The sequence below is a fragment of the Anolis carolinensis genome, chromosome 3, assembly GCF_035594765.1.
Source record: "Anolis carolinensis isolate JA03-04 chromosome 3, rAnoCar3.1.pri, whole genome shotgun sequence".
Classification (NCBI taxonomy): Eukaryota; Metazoa; Chordata; class Lepidosauria; order Squamata; family Dactyloidae; genus Anolis; species Anolis carolinensis.
This window is the reverse complement of record NC_085843.1, coordinates 201,625,980-201,645,284: the sequence shown is the minus strand read 5'-3', so window position 1 is coordinate 201,645,284 and position 19,305 is coordinate 201,625,980. Positions and strand designations below refer to the sequence as shown.

At 40.7% G+C, this 19,305-nt stretch overlaps 1 long non-coding RNA gene across 1 annotated transcript; it reads left to right on the top strand.

The window, feature by feature from the left end:
* The first annotated feature begins 1,004 nt into the window (after positions 1–1,004).
* LOC103278253 (uncharacterized) lies at positions 1,005–4,105 on the top strand. The gene is made up of 3 exons (XR_505915.3): positions 1,005–1,120; positions 2,525–2,598; positions 3,396–4,105. It is a non-coding gene; the product is annotated as an uncharacterized LOC103278253 (long non-coding RNA).
* The last annotated feature ends 15,200 nt before the right edge of the window (positions 4,106–19,305 follow it).

The following is a 19,305-nucleotide window of genomic DNA, read 5'->3' as shown; positions in this document are numbered from 1 at the left end:
CCTCCCTTTCCCGTATCTCCCCCTCCCCTGGATCACCTCGATGGGGGCTCCCCAGCTGCTAGACACATACCCTCTCCCTACATGGTCTACCATAATGGTAGACTCACTTTCACACGTGAGGATCTTATTACCGCTGTCTCCTACTTCTATCTCCTTTAAGGACATATTGGTATTCTAACTGGGAGCAGTAGTATACTCAGCATAAAGTGCTACAATGATGGTTACTTTACCCCAACCCCTATGAGAGTGCTCCAGTGCTTTTATCCATGGTTGTTAATTGCACTGGCCCAATAGACTTTAACCACTGCCTTCCCTTCCCGCCCTCCTCTTAGCCCTCCCTGCCCCTTAATTAACCTCCTAGCTCCTAATACACCTTGATCACAACAGATGTTAACAATAGCTGTAACTACTCAAAGTGCAATAGTGTTAATTCAAATAAAAATGGGGGGTCCAGCAATAAATATTTGATGTAATCATAATATATACTTGATGTGGTATAAGAGGTAGGCAGTTCAATTCAAGTTACTTCATAAAGTGCAGTAGTTCAATTCTATTGGAAAGTGCTTCTGTACTCTGAAAGTGCTTTAATAGTGACACACTGTCCCCTTAGAGTGCTTGGTATGCATCTAGTTTTTAAAGGTTTTAAAGTGGTCAGCAGGCAGCAGCTCAATGGCAGGAACTTCACAACAATAACAGTTTGAGAATTACAGTGTTGGTAGGCGGTAAGTCTCTTCGTAAAGTGCTTGGTGCATAGCAAGTTTGGTAACTGAAACTTCGCCTTGCCTTCCTCCACCGTGATAGAATTATACTACAGGAGCTGGTCCAGTCACAAAGATGTCAATAGGGCAGCGCGAAATAAGGGCGAGTTGCCCCACTAGAATCTCACCAAGCACAGGGTCCTTGATCCACCAGCACACACAGCCTTGTCACAGAACACTGTCTGCTTTCTCCAGTAGCTGCTCCTCCAGCAGCTGCTCAGCCGCCAGCAAGCACAGTGAGTAAAAGCAGTAGAAGGGGGGGCAGTGGAAGGGGGGCAGAGCCAAGCGGCTCCAGCACAGCAGCAGCAGCCCCACAACTCCAGCTGCAGTGTGATAGTCCAGACGACCTCCAAGATGGCACAGTGAGAATATGGGCAATGGACAACAAAATTCTAAAAAGATTATTTTAAAAAAAGATTCTAAAAAACCTGGCAGCCGGTAGGGATTCAAGAGTCTTACTTCAAGAGTCTTACTTCGCTCAGATGGGTCCTACAGCTTGTCTCTTTGGAAGCTGTATTCTTAATGGCGGGCGTTCTCCCCCACTTTCTTCTCACTTCACACACCAGCAGACCGCTCCAGGCAACTCTGTCACCTTATGGCTTAGTCTTGGCTTTTGAAGTGGAGAATTGTAAATAGAGTTGTAAATAGAGTTGTAAATAGAGTTGTAAATAGCAGCAGTTGTAAATAGCAGCAGTGGGGGGCTCAAGTTCTTCAGCAGCCACGCGGAGCCCGCAAACGCCCGTCCTCCCCCGGCGCCATCTTCTCTCAATCTTTTTCCTTCTACCACATCAACTCTAGTTTCTTAGATACGGTCCATTGAATGACTAGAAAGTTTGTATCATAAATCTGCTTCTGGTATGAAATAAGTAGATTTTCATGTATAACTTTTATTTTTTAATATATTTCTTTCATCCTTAATATATATTAATTTAAACACTACATTAAAATATCCTAATTTTTTAAATGGGTGAACAGAGTGAAGAGTCGTATATGCATATGTTCTATATCTCAAAAACAAGAGCTGATATGGAAAAACTAGTGTCATTTTTGGAATCAGCAAGTCAAATTTACTCAGAAACAGGTCTAACATTTAAGGCACCAAAATGTGCGTAATTAATGTTCTAAAACTGCTATGTTTGTATTCCCTACTCTAACACGATGGTGCCAATACAGCAGGCTGGTGTGATAATGTTCAGAGACAGTGCTTGTTTCTGTTTGCCTCAAGCCTTCACTCTTTGGCAATTATAAAAGGGGGGGGGGAGTGAGATGGTTTTTCAGGTTTCATTTCTAATTTTATTTTGATAGAATTAGGTGTCATTGGCATTATTGGTTTATTAAATTAACCCTTTGATGCACATTGTACTATACAAGTTCTGCCCATCTCTTCATTCACAATCAATACACTTTATGGCTATAGAGAGTCCATTAAGAGGCATTCAGAGATTCTACCTTTTGCTTGGCAAAGATGGTATGGCTAAAAGAGGAATAGTTGAAGACTTTTCACTGTTACTAAGAGAATGAGGAAGGGAAACCTGTGGATTTTAGATGGAAATAAGCTGTCTTTTATTTACAAGTATGATGTTAATAGAAATTTCCCTTCACTTTTAAGAATATATGAATTTATGAATATGGAAAAATTATCTAAATTTGAAGTTAGGCTAATGCAAGAACTGAATTGATAGGATTATTTTTCTAACTTCTCACACAATAGCTTGGAAACTAAGATTAGTTGTGATTAACATTAACAATTTCCATTGATTTCACAGGATCGATCTAATATGGGTTTTTACTCATGATTTCACAGAAATTTGCCCACTTGAAGAGAGGACTTAGCATGCAAGTAAGATAGCTTATATTTCTCATATAGCCTGTTAAATTGAATGCTTTGGCTTTTTTGGTTGACATGTAGCTGCTTGAAGAAATTGTAATGAATGTTGTAGGTAATATTCAGATTAAGTTGTAGCAATATCAAGCCCATGACAAAGAAAGACAAAACTTCTAATTAAAATGTGTTTCAATTAAACTTTTGTTTTATTCTGTTGATCTGTTAAATAATAATGTTCCCCCATACCCTTCTCAATCTAGTATATTAAGCAGAATTTTGAACATAATTGTTGACGCCAAATTAGAGGAGAGATTGAACTGAATAATTGGGGTTCTCTGATCAGTATGCAATTAAATTAAAAACATAAAATACAAAACAGCGAATAATGATAAAAAGTAAATAATAAAATCATAATAAAACCAGCTGCAAAATAAAACAATGCTAAGATTTTAAAAGAACAAAACACTTGTTAAATGTGCTGAGGAAAACAAAAAATCCAATTCCCCCCCTACCAGGGCAGCATAGTGAGGGTAGATCAATTTGCTGGCCTCCAATGGAAAAGGCCACATTAAATTGCATCCTAGTGCCAAATGAACAGAGAAAGGGGGCTGTGCCACCTCAGGTCTTTTGCTATTCACTCAGGCTTTTGACCCAACCTTTCATGTCTCGCAAAGTGTAAGTTCACTCATTACATTGTGGCCGAGTATACATTTTTAACTTTTCCATAGGTTTTTTGCCTATGCTACACTGTCTACAGGGTGTTATACAAATGACCAGGGTCAAATCTAAATAAATTTTCTATCACTTGGCAGGTAATGCAGGGACAAAAGAGGAGTATGGTGAGCATCTATGGCATCCTGGAGATGAAGGAGAGGACACGGGAATTGTCCCTGCTAGCCATGTGGCAAGAGGGCTGGGGAAAGAGACTATCTTAGAGTTTCATCCTCATTAGAGGTTGTATGACTTGAGGATCAATACCCATGGGCTGGCATTCCTGAAAATGACTGTGAGCAACCCTGATTTTGGAAAGGGGTTTTTTGAAAATAATGTTAGGAATCCTTCTCTGTAAGACAGACCCCGTTTTAAGGAAAAAGAGTAAATTTGCACTTGGTACACAAGTCTATGTGTATTTAATTCAAATGGAGTCTATTCAAAGCAAGTCCCTCTTTGCAGGGCTTTCTACTTCCCCTGCCTTTTGCTAAGGGTGTATATTCCATTACTTCAAGAAGCAATTTAGTGTCACAGAGTTTGGGATGTTCCAAAGCTTGATGACATTGAAACAGTTTGCTTTTGCTTCAGCCTACTGGAGAAGACAAGAATCTGTTCCGTCCTTTCCTTCTCTCTGCTGAGTGCAAACTTTATATTCAGTTTACATCAACTGAAATAATACACGGACAAAGGGAAGAAAGAGAACAGGGAAAAATCAGTTCATTTTAAAAGGTGCTGAAAAGTAGATGGCAGAGGGTTAACCCTTGCCAAAGAGCGACAGTTGGGGGCAGGGGGTATGTGATCACTGACCATAAAATTTAATGATAAAATTTAGTGATAAAATTTAGCGCCACAGCAGAGATTGCCCAATTCTCCCTTAGTTCCTGGACACGGCCGCAGCTCGCCCTGGCGACCTGCGGGCGCGTCTAGGAACGGAGAATTAGGCGATCCCTGCTGTGTGCATGCACACAGCAGAGATCGCCCAATCCTCCTTTACTTCCTGGACGCGGCCGCAGCTCGCCCTGGCGACCTGCGACCGCGTCTAGGAAGGGAGAATTGGGCGATCCCTGCTGTGTGCACGCACACAGCAGAGATCGCCCAATCCTCCTTTACTTCCTGGACGCGGCCGCAGCTCGCCCTGGCGACCTGCGGCCGCGTCTAGGAAGGGAGAATTGGGCGATCCCTGCTGTGTGCACGCACACAGCAGAGATCGCCCAATCCTCCTTTACTTCCTGGACGCGGCCGCAGCTCGCCCTGGCGACCTGCGGCCGTGTCTAGGAAGGGAGAATTGGGCGATCCCTGCTGTGTGCACGCACACAGCAGAGATCGCCCAATCCTCCTTTACTTCCTGGACGCGGCCGCAGCTCGCCCTGGCGACCTGCGACCGCGTCTAGGAAGGGAGAATTGGGCGATCCCTGCTGTGTGCACGCACACAGCAGAGATCGCCCAATCCTCCTTTACTTCCTGGACGCGGCCGCAGCTCGCCCTGGCGACCTGCGACCGCGTCTAGGAAGGGAGAATTGGGCGATCCCTGCTGTGTGCACGCACACAGCAGAGATCGCCCAATCCTCCTTTACTTCCTGGACGCGGCCGCAGCTTGCCCTGGCGACCTGCGACCGCGTCTAGGAAGGGAGAATTGGGCGATCCCTGCTGTGTGCACGCACACAGCAGAGATCGCCCAATCCTCCTTTACTTCCTGGACGCGGCCGCAGCTCGCCCTGGCGACCTGCGACCGCGTCTAGGAAGGGAGAATTGGGCGATCCCTGCTGTGTGCACGCACACAGCAGAGATCGCCCAATCCTCCTTTACTTCCTGGACGCGGCCGCAGCTCGCCCTGGCGACCTGCGACCGCGTCTAGGAAGGGAGAATTGGGCGATCCCTGCTGTTTGCACGCACACAGCAGAGATCGCCCAATCCTCCTTTACTTCCTGGACGCGGCCGCAGCTCGCCCTGGCGACCTGCGACCGCGTCTAGGAAGGGAGAATTGGGCGATCCCTGCTGTGTGCACGCACACAGCAGAGATCGCCCAATCCTCCTTTACTTCCTGGACGCGGCCGCAGCTCGCCCTGGCGACCTGCGGCCGCGTCTAGGAAGGGAGAATTGGGCGATCCCTGCTGTGTGCACGCACACAGCAGAGATCGCCCAATCCTTCTTTACTTCCTGGACGCGGCCGCAGCTCGCCCTGGCGACCTGCGGCCGCGTCTAGGAAGGGAGAATTGGGCGATCCCTGCTGTGTGCATGCACACAGCAGAGATCGCCCAATCCTTCTTTACTTCCTGGACGCGGCCGCAGCTCGCCCTGGCGACCTGCGGCCGCGTCTAGGAAGGGAGAATTGGGCAAGGAGGAGGCAAGTGGACAATATCAACAGAAAGGAGGAAACCATGAAAATGAACAAAATCTGGCAAACATCATTTTAAAAATCTAAAATCAGGACAGTAAATAAAGAAACACACTCCGAAAAAGGGAATTCCAGACATGAAACAACCAGGTAACACCTCCCAACAAAGGATTCCCACAGGTAGGAATCAGCCAGACCTTGAAGCTGCAAGGCTTTTCACTCTAATCAAGGTGATTAATTGCAACATTCACACTTGCCTCCAACAGACAAGAATTCTTTCTCCCACCCTGGACCTTCCACAGATATATAAACCTCTCTTGCTTAGTTTCCAACAGACCTCACAACCTCAGAGGATGCCTGCCATAGATGTGGGCGAAACGTCAGGAGAGAATACTTCTGGAACATGGCCACGCAGCCCGAAAGACATACAACAACCCTAAAGGGTAAATGTTTTCCTCCTGACATTAAGTCCAGTCATGTCTGATTCTGGGGTTTGGTGCTCATCTCCATTTCTAAGCTAAAGAGCCAGCCTTGTCCGTAGACTCCTCCAAGGTCATGTGGGATGACTGCATGGAGCGGCGTTACCTTCCCGCTGGAGCAGTACCTATTGATGCACTCACATTTGCATGTTTTTGAACTTCTGGGTTGGCAGAAGCTGGGGCTAACAGTGAGGGCTCACTCTGGTCCCCCAATTCAAATCTGCTGCGGCCTTCAGTCCAGAATTTCAGCAGCTCAGCGCTTTCACACACTGTGCCATTAGGGGATATTATTTCCTAAAGGTTGTGAATATACAATATTTCTGATTGGTTTTTTTTTGTCTGTTAGAGGCAAGTATGAATGCTGCAATTAGGAAAAATGATAAGGATGTAAAGACCTTGCAGCTTTAAAGCCTGGCTGTTTCCTCCCTGAGTGAATTTTTTGTTGGGAGGTGTTAGCTGGCCCTGATTGTTTCCTGTCTGGAATTCCCCTGTTTTCAGAGTGGTGTTCTATGCGATATGTTATGTGCTTCTGCCGTCTGTGGCCGTGAGAAAACAGAGCATTTACCAGACTTTGATGATGGGAATACTTTGTTGGGAGGTGTTAGCTGGCCCTCTCACGATATATTGAAAACATTGACTACAAAAATGCGTTGGATAATCCAGAACACTGGATAAGCGAGTGTTGGATAAGTGAGACTCCACTGTGATTACTACATAGCATTACTATGCATGGAACTACTTTTTCTGTCAAATTTGTTGTCCAACATGATGTTTTGGTGCTTAATTTGTAAAATCATAACCTATTTTGATGTTCAATAGGCTTTTTCTTAATCTCTCCTTATTATCCAACATATTTGCTTATCCAACGTTCTGCCGGCCTACTTATGTTGGATAAGTGAAACTCTACTCTACATGTTTAATGTTTAATCCCTTGTTTTGGGAGTTGTAGTTGGTGACTGAATGTTTTGTTAATTAATTAATTGAGTAGGGAGTTGTAGTTGCTGGGATTTATAGTTTTAATAATTATATATTATATATACTAGTTGTGCCCGACCACGCTTTGTTGTGGCGAAGTATGGTGGTATGGGAAATAAAGTATTGAGGAACTTGTGGTAGTTAAGGTAAAGGGTAAACATGTTGTCGAAGGCTTTCATGGCCGGGATCACAGGGTTGTTGTATGTCTTTCGGGCTGTGTGGCCATGTTCCAGAAGTATTCTCTCCTGACGTTTCGCCCACATCTATGGCAGGCATCCTCAGAGGTTGTGAGGTATACCTCACAACCTCTGAGGATGCCTGCCATAGATGTGGGCGAAACGTCAGGAGAGAATACTTCTGGAACATGGCCACACAGCCCGAAAGACATACAACAACCCTAAAGGGTAAATGTTTTTCCCCAGACATTAAGTCCAGTCATGTCTGATTCTGGGGTTTGGTGCTCATCTCCATTTCTAAGCCAAAGAGCCAGCCTTGTCCGTAGACTCCTCCAAGGTCATGTGGGATGACTGCATGGAGCGGCGTTACCTTCCCGCTGGAGCAGTACCTATTGATGCACTCACATTTGCATGTTTTTGAACTTCTAGGTTGGCAGAAGCTGGGGCTAACAGTGAGGGCTCACTCTGGTCCCCCAATTCAAACCTGCTGCAGCCTGTCGGTCCAGAATTTCAGCAGCTCAGCGCTTTCACATGCTGTGCCATCAGGGGATATTATTTCTTAAAGGTTGTGAATATACAATATTTCTGATTTTTTTTTTGTCTGTTAGAGGCAAGTATGAATGCTGCAATTAGGAAAAATGATAAGGATGTAATGGCTTTGCAGATTTACAGCCAGGCTGTTTCCTCTCTGAGTGAATTTTTTGTTGGGAGGTGTTAGCTGGCCCTGATTGTTTCCTGTCTGGAATTCCCCTGTTTTCAGAGTGGTGTTCTTTGCGATATGGTATGTGCTTCTGCCGTCTGTGGCCGTGAGAAAACAGAGGATTTACCAGACTTTGATGATGGGAATACTTTGTTGGGAGGTGTTAGCTGGCCCTGATTGATTCATGACTGGATTTCCCCTGCTTTGCTACACCCATTACAATGGTCCACGCTGGCGTGGCACTTCTGAAGGACAAGAGTTCACTTCCTGAGAAAGGAAGTGTCTATTCTCCTGGGGCTGCGTTCTCCCAAACAAAACTGATCTGAAGCTAGTCTGAAGTCTGAAAAATCTTCTGAAGAGATATCATGACCAGGAAACCTTTGTGTAGTACTTGTAGACTAGAAATAACAAAAAAATTAAAATTGTTGCAAAGTTTATTAAAATATTTATTTATTAAAATGCAAGATTGGTGTTAATTCTATGTAATGTTACTATATGAACATAATGTTGTTAATAAACTTCTGGTTGTAAGGTAAACTCTTTTATCCATTCTATTCACCTCTACCTTCTACCTTTTATTTCTCGGTGATTGGGTTTTTTTTTGGGGGGGGGGGGCACCAAAATCCTGTTTCGCTTACACTTGAAAATTTCCTTGGGCCGGCCCTGTGTAAATCCCTAAACCAAGTCCCATGTTCATATGAAATCTCCTTCCACTCTTACTTTTTAAAGTCTGTGTTAGCCCAAAATCTCACAACAACAGTGAACAAGTCTAATTTTTCATGATTTCAAAATTTTCTGGAGAAAGGCAACCTTTGAAAACACATTTACAGAAATGATGAAGAGGGCTAAAGTGAAGCCATGGATACATTGTTAAAAGAATTCACCTAGTAAAATAGAAATTTGTCTTTGATCTATTTTCCCTCCCTTTTGAAAAGTGGTTGTACACTCTGAAACATTTCTCTCTATCAAGAGTTTTGTAAAAATCAGCACTGCCAATGAAATATAGAGTGCTACGAAGAAGAAACTACTGCAGATTTGAGACTGATCAAGCCACTGATACATTTTTCTAACATACATCTGACTTGCAGTTGATGAAATATCAAATATCCAGAACAAGAGTGACTGGAAGAACATTAGTCTCAAATTGATGAATGAAGTAGATTATGTTTATGGTAAAACTGCACATTGTTTCACACACTGTCAGAATGTGTGTGTACAAAGAATACATTTTATTGTTTTTCTTAAAGACTCAAGTAGAATCATAGAATCATAGAATAGTAGAGTTGGAAGAGACCTCATGGGCCATCCAGTCCAACCCCCTGCCAAGAAGCAGGAAATCGCATTCAAAGCATCCTCGACAGATGGCCATCCAGCCTCTGTTTAAAAGCTTCCAAAGAAGGAGCCTCCACCATAGTCTGGGGGAGAGAGTTCCACTGCCGAACAGCTCTCACAGTGAGGAAGTTCTTCCTGATGTTCAGGTGGAATCTCCTTTCCTGTAGTTTGAAGCTATTGTTCCGTGTCCTAGTCTGCAGGGCAGCAGAAAACAAGCTTGCTCCCTCCTCCCTATGACTTCCCCTCACATATTTGTACATGGCTATCATTTCTCCTCTTAGCCTTCTCTTCTGCAGGCTAAACATGCCCAGTTCTTTAAGCCTCTCCTCATAGGGCTTGTTCTCCAGTAGATTTTTGCTACATATAAGAATGGCAAATTTATATCTGTTTTGTCAAGACAGTGCCTGACTACTACTCTGCTCAGGTCAGCATTCCTTTGGGGGATAGTCGTCAACAGTTGTCACTTCTGTGGACTTGGTTACATTGATTTCATTGAAGATTGGTTATTTAGGGATACAATAACATTGTGGAATTACCCCAGCTGTTTGACACTGCTCTAACTGCCATAACCCAATGCTGTGGAATTATCAGAACTGAAGTTTGTTGAGGCACCAGCAGTCTTTGGCAGAAGAAGGATAAAGACTGCGTAAAACCACATATAATTCTATAACATTGAGCCATGGTTTCAGACTGCATTAATTCTACAGTGTAGATGAACCCCTATGTCCCCCTAGGTCCTCCAGTGTGACTTTATGGTCAACCTCCATCAGCCGAAATCCTAAAGGCACTAGATCCTGTCTGATCTTGGAATCCAAGAAGGTTAATATTTGGATGAGATACTCCTAACTAAGAAGTGCTTTTGCTCTATTTCAGATGAAGAAATTGTTCTTGCTTAAGAAATTCCTATTAAATTCATGGTATCACCATAAGGTAGACACACTCACATTTACAATAAGAACAATGTAAATTTAAGAACCATAACTTTGGGTGTTACACATATAAACCACTCAGGACAAGGTATCATAATTATATTCTCTACAAAGCTGGGTATTTATAAAACAGTTATATTACAGTAGTGTTCATATGACATAACAGTGTAAAATGTCTGAAAATGTGTTCAGCTTCTGTTTTTCCAGTTTGTGCAAATTGTGAGACGGCATCAAGCTCAGTTATTCTAAGCTGTCCTTTTTGGCATGACAGAAAATATTATGAAGGAGAATGCATTCATTTCCAGAGAAATTGTCTGATGGCTTGTGCCCAAATAGTTTTGCATTATGCATGTCATTATTAAATTTTTGAGAAACAAAGAAAATACATTCACTGAGGACCAATATTAAAGTGCAGAAGCGGCAGTGAGATGTTCTTTTTTTCAACTTACCCCAGCTGTTGCCTGGAATTGGTACTTTTATACTGATACATACAATTTAGATACCATGAGAACAGCTCAGCATGGAACGGCTTCCCACAATCTGTTTCAATTTTCACATTCTTGTTCTGCATTGCCATTTCTTATTACATTGTACAGTTTAGTTTTTGTATTAAAAAGAGTGCATTTGGGTAGTCATGATTTTCCTGTTCTCTACAATCTAATTTCAAAACTTTGGAAACTTTAAGAGAGAGTGTGTGTAAAACATAAACTTTTATAGATCATGTTTTGTCCCTGGACACATCGAGTAGTATAAAAGAATCAAAACCAAACATCTTTAGCCTTTAGAGAAAGTAAAAGATTGAACTCTATTTGCAACAACTGAAGTAAACTGAGGACAAAGTGGTAAAGGTGGAAAAGGAAAGAAAAACTGGGACTTGTTAAAATTGTTTGAAAAGTGAGGTGGCAGAGGATTAATCAGGACTGTCTCTATCAAATCAAGATAGCTATGCAATTGATATAAAATTTAATTACAGTAGTCTGTCTAGTATGAAAAGCTATACAAAGTTTTATTGAAAAGCTCCTTGTTTGCATATTCATTATTTTCATTGCTTTCTGTGGAGCATGGCTGAATGTGTAGTAAAGATTTGTCCCTTTGCTCCTTTGTCCCTTAACTAAACCTAAATTACCGCCAAAGTGCATGTGTAGTGTGATTTAATTCCTGTTGTCCTTATTCCCAGTTTTCTTCCTCTGATAGGAAAATAGCATTTTTGCTATAAAAGGTATAAAAAGCAACCAGTAATGAAATATACTCAAAGACTGCAGGAAATTGCAGCCAAAGCTTTGCAGGTCAAGTAGATGAAAAGATAATTTATAAACCTCTCTAAACTGTCTGCACTTTATTTGGATGTTTTTTAAAGTAATGTTAATTGTTCTAGTTGTAACTGTTTTTATATGCTATGTTTTTATATTATGCTGTTCAGCATCTAATGATTGCTAATTGTAAGCGTGCCCTGAGTCCCACCTAAGGGGTGAAAAGCACAGGATATAAATGCTTGAAATAAATAAATAAATACATTTGTGAAAGAACAACTTCTGAGTAACATTCTTCAGTGCCTGGCAATGCACTTGAAGTGGCTGCTTCCTTGACATTTAAGATTCAGCATAGCTTGGCATTTTTCTTGCTCCACTAAGCAACACAGACTGATTGTCTGTAGCATAGCTGCATAATGTGATTCCAGGAAGTCACAGATCCAATGGTGCTTTTAAAACATTACACTTGTAAGTGCGCACTCCCCACCTACACACCCCTTTCTTAACCTCCCTTTGAAAGGAGAGTACAGTAAAGCTGATACTGCAGTGTAAATGCAGCCAAGAGAATATAATCCATTCCCAATCTGTACCCAGAAATGTTCACTTCTCACACATGGGAATTTTTAGGACATTACCAAGTAAGTATTTTGAAACAAAATGCCATTCTGTAAACTAGGGATAAGTAAAAAATAGACTAGGAATTACTGGTAGATCTCCAAATGTTTTGCAGGATTTCAGCAAGGATTTCATGCTCCTAAATATTTAACACTGATAACAAATCTCCTCTCTGCAAATGAAGCTGGCAGATTGTGGAAGGAATGGGAGTCAAGGAGGAAAAACAGGTATGGGTTTTTGTGTAAAAGAACTCAGAGTTCGGTACTGGACTAAGAACATATATCTGGACTGAAATGCATGCCAAAGTGCCCTTTTCAATGCCTAACTTGCTTTTGTCCAATTTTCTAAGCAAGTATTTTATATAAGGTCCCCATTGTGTATCTTGGGTTTCGTGTATCTTGGGTTTCTAGGCTTTTAAAAAAGTGTTTTCCCCACATTTAAAGCCTGTGTTTCCCATTATTTATTTCATGTCAAAAGCATTGCATAACAAATACATTTAAAAATGATTAAAAATGATGTAAAAAAAATAGAGGAAATCACAAACAACTAAATAGTTTTAGACCAGAAACGGGCAACAGCAACCGCATTGTCCGTAGCTTTAAACAACTCCTCCTCCATGCATGAGGCAGGACATTGTGGGCAAGCATACATATGCGGAGTTGTTTGTTCAGCTCCACAGTCACACAAGGTGGAGGATTCCTCCAGGTAGTGCCACCTTGCCAAGTTGTCTTTAGATCTGCCCACTCCGCTTCTGAGTCTAATCTCTAATGCAAATAGAGAAGGGAGGTTAAGCAAGGGGTGTGTAGGTGTTCTGAAAACAGCAGAGGGTAAGGGTTAGTAAAAATATGCATGAAGTCTTGAAGCTAGGATGTGTCGCCTAACTGGTAATAATACAGTACAGATATACCAAAACTGCATGTATGCAGAGTTTAGTTTAATACAGGCAAAAGATAGGGAGAGTAAAAAAATGGTAGTCATTATGAAGGAATTCTACATGTATTCAAGGCTGTCGCAGTGCTGTGATTTAGTATATTGAGCTTCACACCATATTACAGTATGAGCTCCATACTATGAATTGAGATCTATGTAATCATGTTATTTACATGATCTTCCTGTCTTGCCCATCCAGTAATCGGTCCTGTCTTGCCCATCCAATAATGGATTTGCATGTTTCTCATTTTAATATAAAGCAATCCAAATTGCTTTTTCAGAACCAGTTTGTGAACTGAGTACAATTATATTTTAATTTTTCCATCTTTAATTGTGTGGCATAGTTCTCCAGTCAAAGATGCACATAACTAGCCATGCATTGGGGAAATAGCATGTGAAAAAACATATATTAGAAACTTGAAAACTTGAAACTTGAAAATGTGTTGTCGAAGGCTTTCATGGCCGGGAGGGGTGACAGGGTTGTAAGTTTTCCGGGCTGTATGGCCATGTTCTAGAAGTATTCTCTCCTGACGTTTCGCCCACATCTATGGCAGGCATCCTCAGAGGTTTTGAGGTATGGAGAAACTAAGCAAGGAAGGTTTATATATATCTGTGGAAAGTCCAGGGTGAGAGAAGAACTCTTTTCAGTTGGAGGCCAGTGTGAATATTGTAGTTAACCACCTTAATTAGCATTGAATAGCTTCATCTCCTGGCTTCTTCCTGCCGGGGGGCATCCTTTGTTTAGAGTCGTTAGCTGCCCCTGGTTCCCATGTCTGGAACTCCTCTGTTTTCAGAGTGTTACTTCTTATTTACTGTTCTGATTTTTGAGTTTTTTAATGAAAATGAAACATGAAAATTGTTTTTTTTGTGCTGATGTTACAATACCACACACTAATGCAGAAAGGATATAGAAGGAACCGATGTTTGAACAATGTGAATGTTATATATCGTGAATGTTTTAAAAAGGAAGACAAAATTGTTGGTATCAGTCAACTATTGGCCAAAGCAAATTCATATTTGGAGAAAAGGATGATCAAATATGGAACACTCATCCTCCAGGAATTTTTGCTACATAGAGAGTCTACAAAATGGGGCTTCAGACTGCATTACAAATTGGCTACAGTCTCCAAGATCAACAGGAAACATAAATTATTCAAGATTTGGGAATATTAATATAGGTCAGTCAAAAAAAGGTTTATGTGCACAAAGGCTAGACTATTTTTTAAAAAAGCAAAATACAAGTAAAATAAACCCCTTGAGTATATTTTAGCTCAAAAGAACATGTCAGAGTTCTTTTGGCAGATGCAGGGAATTTATAGATATGACTGTCTCCTGCTTATAAAGCTGAAATGTGTGTCTGTCACATGCATGGCAGATTTTTCATCACTTGTCACTTAGGCACAACTTTGCAGCTCCATTACTGTAGTACAGTTTCACAGGGGAAAGGGGGAATAGGTTAGTTCTGTGCCATTTTTGAATCCTCAATGTTCTTGGGGTCAATATACTTTAGATGTATAGTTCATGAACCCTAATTTAAATTTTCATGTATGCCATAGGATCTGACCTAGCCCCTGACACCACTACAATTATTCTAGGTCAAACTCACTCAGATGAGGAAGCTCCCTTGACATATGTCAACAAAAATACTCTCTACATTTCTGAATATTAGCTTGCAGTCACAACCTGCTATGAGTTAATACTATATAGAAAAAAACCATTGTACTTATCAGAACAGGCTGAACATGCCTAATATGTCAGAAATTCAATGCATTCTTCTTCATACATGTGCTCAGAAGTGAACTAGACAACAGGATATTCATATAACACACTTGGGAGCCTTCATTGACTGCATTAGGTTTTAGATTGTTTCTGGATACAGTTCATAGTGCTGATGATTCAAAACTTTATTATGGCTTAAGGCCAGAATAGATGAAGGACATTCCTATATGGCAAAACTCTACTTGCCTACTAAGGCCATCTTGAAATGCCCTTGTATGTGTGTTTCAACATCTACAGAAATATGCTCAGTTAATTGAGGCAAGTACAGGCAGTTCCCAAGTTACAAATATCCAACTTACAAATAACTCATAGTTAAGAATGGGAGTGAAACAACAAGAGGTGAGAGAAATCTACCTCTCGGAAGGGAAATTCACTCCTGAAAGAGTTATCATGGGAAAAGGTGTCTCCACTGAAGCTTTATCACCAATCCTTGTTCCCATGACAATCCAATTTTTTTCAAAATTCAATTATCACAGGGACAGAAAGTGAAGTGAAATCTTCTGAACATGGTCACAGACAGGGTGTTAACCCTTCCTTATGTTATCCTATATATATATATATATATATATATATATATATATATACACACACACATACACACACACACACACACATGGCTGGAGGAACACTTAAACGTTTACCAGTTCCAAGTAACATACAAATTCAACTTAAGAACAAATCTACAGTACAGTACAGCAATTTATTACGGTCTATGACCAGAATATATGAAAATGGAACAAACCTGCAGAACCTCTCATGTTTGAACTTGGGGACTGCCTGTATCCAGAGCCGGTCCAACAATGAGGTGAATTAAGCGGTCGCTTCGGGCGTAAAACATACGGGGGCGCAGTCGAGACTGCTTTTTCTGTTGATTTCTTGTAAAACATGATGTTTTGGTGCTTAATTTGTAAAATCTTAATGTAATTTGATGTTTAATAGGCTTTTCCTTAATCCCTTCTTATTATCCAACATTTTCGCTTATCCAACACTTTTATTTTTCAGTGATTGGTTTTTTTTGGGGGGGGGGGGGCCAAAATTCTGTTCGCCTACACTTGAAAAATACCTAGGGCCGGCTCTGCCTGTATCTAAGCTTTGAAACATAATCTCAAGAGAGCCTTGTTTTAGGATATATCCAGTGGGCCCTAGGTATTCATTAAGATTTGGATCCCAAACCTCCCATGGATACCAACATCTATGGATGCCCAAGTCCCATTAAAGTATGATATTCATAGTTTTAAAAAATTTCAATCCACAGATGCTTGAATCCATGGGTAAAGAGAATTTGTATCTACAAAGGACTATCAGTAATGGATTTCCACAATCTGACAAGTCTAAAAAAAGTTTTCCCCATTTCTGAAGGAGTTTAGAATATATTTTTGATGGAATTCATTTATTTTAACCTTTTCTAGATTATTTTATTGTTTTCTTCCCTATACTCAAATAGGCTGTGGCAAATAAACTTTGTGAACTAGGGACTTGTGGACCACTTTCACAACAGTCCCTTCATTTGCATGCTTGATATTGTTCTTTATTCATTATTTCTTCATATTCCCAATACCGTGACTGCAAAGGTTTATTTAAAAGATTAGGGGCTCTGTACAGAGAACAATTTACTCATTAAGTGCTTGCATCGGTACGAATAGCTAGATAGTTATGAGGAAGTACCACATTAAGTAAAAGTTAATTATATTAACTTTAAATTAATTACAGAACATTCTTTCTGGTAACTGCAAAAAACATGAAAAAGATTAACTTGTATTTAAGGATGTCTTAATTACAAGTTTTCCTTCATATTGTTCATATATATATTCTGCACAAAATCAGTTTATACCCAAAGTTACATTACCAAGAAAATAGTATAGTATAAGCTTATAACCCAATTGAAAAAAGAGATAAGATTGTGTTGTTGAAGGCTTTCATGGCCGGAATCACGGGGTTGTTGTGTGTTTTCTGGGCTGTATGGCCATGTTCCAGAAGTATTCTCTCCTGACATTTCACCTACATCTACAGCAGGCATCCTCAGAGGTTGTGAGATATATCTCACATGGAACATGACCATACAGCCTGGAAAACACACAACAACCCAGAGATAAGATTGTTCTGGCATGACTTGTTTTTGAGAAATCCATGTCAACATTTAGCAAACACAGCATTCTTTTCTAAATTATTACAGACTTAATGATCTGCTCCAAAATCTTTCCTAGTACTGATGTCAAGCTGACTGGACGGTAATTGTTTGTGTCCTCTTTTTTCCCTTTCTTGAAGATAGAGACTCCAGTCTGCTGGGACTTCCATTCTCCAAGAATTCTCAAAGATTATTGTCAGTGGTTCTGAAATGACTTTTGCTTTTTTTTTTGCATGAAACATAATTTGTGCACATTGATCCATCAGAAAGCAAAGGTATGAGTATCTCAGCCATCCATACAGATAACTTTGGATTTTGGAGCAATTCAGAATTCCAGTTAAGGAATGCTTAACCTGTATACCATCTTATGGTATAATATGTATTTTATAGCAATGTTTTTTAACTATCTCGAACTACGAGGAGTGGCAGGTAACAAACAAAAAATTATTATTATATTATATTTATCCATAAAATCCAGCTCTGGGCTTCTGTTGCTTGATCACTTTAACCTCAACTTCAATTACCCTCTACCCCTGATTTCTGGATTTAACATTCATAACACACACTGGGTGAACTCTTGACATTGCAGAAGCAGAAACCTTCTCTTACAATAAAGCCTTTCCTTCCACATCCTATATCAATGAAAATTTCATAGGACCTTGTTCAGCATGTCATAGAATACTGGAGTGAAGAAGAAAAACCATCTCAAAACCAAGATGAATTTTATGAATAGAATTATTTGAGTAACCTTGAGTATGTTACTTTCATCTAGTATGTTGTCATTTCACTTTCTACTACAGACCTTCATGGTGTTGAAAATAATTCCAGACCTTTCCAAATATCCTTTTGTAGAAGCTGTAGACAAGACAAATTTATTTCCACACCTTTTGTCTTCACACATCTGGAATTCCTGTCAAAAGCTATTATACTAACAGAACAGAAGGACACAGAAAAGTTGCTTCACCTAATTTCCTGTGCAGTAGCATCAGTAAAAGAAATCTGAGAAGAATTTTAGAGGTCAGACAGGAAAATTCCCCTGTTCCATAAATTTAGGAACAGAAGAAAGTTTCTTATTCTGACTCATACCGTGCAGCACAGTATTGTTTACCCCAGAGGTGGGATAATCTGCAGATTTCATGAACCATTCAGTGTCCTATCCCCAAAGAATCCATGCCATTATTCAATTCAGATTTCTTGCAAGAGCAACCTGCTCTTTCCCTTTCTGCTGTGGAGAAAGAGGAAGAGAAGTGTTGAAAGGAAAAAACACACACACACTTGTCAGATTACACTTGCAATCTTGACTTTTGCAGATTAGATTATTCAGGATTTGATTTAAAATGTAATATGTAGGAATTTCTAGGTTTTCCAGTAGGACCTTGGTAAACTTCTTTCAGTATGCTAGAAGACCTAAACATTTCTGGAGAGAACACATTTCTAAGAATTTCTAGGTTCTCTAATATAACTCTATGGTCAACACTCTTTGGTTATGCAGGAGGACCTAAAAATATCTAGAGAGAACACATTCTTAGGAATCCCTAAATTATCAAGTATAACACTATGATCAACATCCTTTACTTAAATTTCTAGAGAGAACACACCCTTAGAATCTCTAAGACTTGTGCATGGATTGGTTTTGGCCATTTGCCTTCTGCTTCTTCAGCTTGTTTGGCCAGTTCAGATGGCAAGGGCACAGTTTTTTTTCACCCAAAACAGCTCACGTGGCTGCTGGGTGTGGCTACTTCTATTCAGGAGCACACAGCGCATGGAGAGGCTGCTGTGTGCTCGCATGAGATTTCCCTGTGAACCTTGCCTGTTGGACCAATTGAAGTAGAAGAATGCCATGACATGTCATATGCATTCTGTGTCTATTTTATGGGGTGAGCGCCTCCATTTCTCAGTTGCATCCTGGCTTTAAAGAGAGGTGCTTCAGCTTGATTGCCTTGCTGCTCACTCTCAGCTTTAGCTTTTGGCCTGGCTTCTAGCATTGAATCTTTTAGATTTTCCTTGATTTTCCTTGATTTTCTTGATTATTTATTTATTTAGTTGGACTGGGAGTTTAAAATATAGGTGGGTGGGTGTGCAGCATTTGTGGGTGTGCTTTTCTTTTAGGGTGGCCTTGAGCCTTTCACCACCCTTTAGCTTCTAGTAAAGTCTTTAGCTTCTTCTGTTATCTCGCCTCCCTCCTCTCTTTTATCAAAGTAGTACTTTTAAAAGATAATTAATAACAATAACAATAACAATTATAGGAATTCCAGCAAAAGCAAAGCCTCGTTCTCAGAAAAACTACCTACCTACCCAGAGCCGGCCCTAGGTATTTTTCAAGTGTAGGCGAACAGAATTTTGGCGCCCAGCAAGGGCACCAGGAGGCCCAGCATTGCCGCCGGAA